The sequence below is a fragment of the Penaeus monodon genome, chromosome 24 (assembly GCF_015228065.2).
Source record: "Penaeus monodon isolate SGIC_2016 chromosome 24, NSTDA_Pmon_1, whole genome shotgun sequence".
Lineage (NCBI taxonomy): Eukaryota > Metazoa > Arthropoda > Malacostraca > Decapoda > Penaeidae > Penaeus > Penaeus monodon.
In genome coordinates this window covers 13483647-13484060 of record NC_051409.1, presented here as the reverse complement: position 1 = coordinate 13484060, position 414 = coordinate 13483647, and the positions used below count along the sequence as shown (strand labels likewise).

General features: G+C 35.0%; 1 protein-coding gene across 1 annotated transcript in view; it reads left to right on the top strand.

The window, feature by feature from the left end:
• The window catches only part of LOC119588597 (ATP-dependent RNA helicase A protein-like), a 19877-nt gene that overhangs the window by 958 nt on the left and 18505 nt on the right, over nt 1-414 (top strand). The gene's annotated exons all lie outside the window — the stretch shown is intronic.

Sequence of the window (414 nt, the reverse complement as noted above, 5' to 3'; positions counted from 1 at the left end):
GAACCGTATGAAGTCTAATTTTGTTAGAATTTATGTGGTGCATAAAAAACTCAGAGGTGTATATTTACCTGGCTCGTTACTCATGGCCAAAGAAGAAAGCTTTAAGCCTACCTTTGGCTGTCTCACCTCCTTGACCACAGCCAGAGAACTGTGTAATGCACAACTTGGAGCATGATGTGATTGGATGTCCTTTGTTTTCAAAAATTGTTTTCAGTGACATGATTAGACATTACATGTTGTAACTGGGTTAACAAACAATTCTAGATTTGCCTTAACTTTTCCCTGGTTATTGAAATAATATTAAAGAAAATAGGTGGAACCATAAGTGTTTCACTTTTATTTTAGTTAAATGTAAGACAGTTTCAGTGTATTGCAATTTTACTTGAACGACTAACAGTATATGGAAGTCATCTG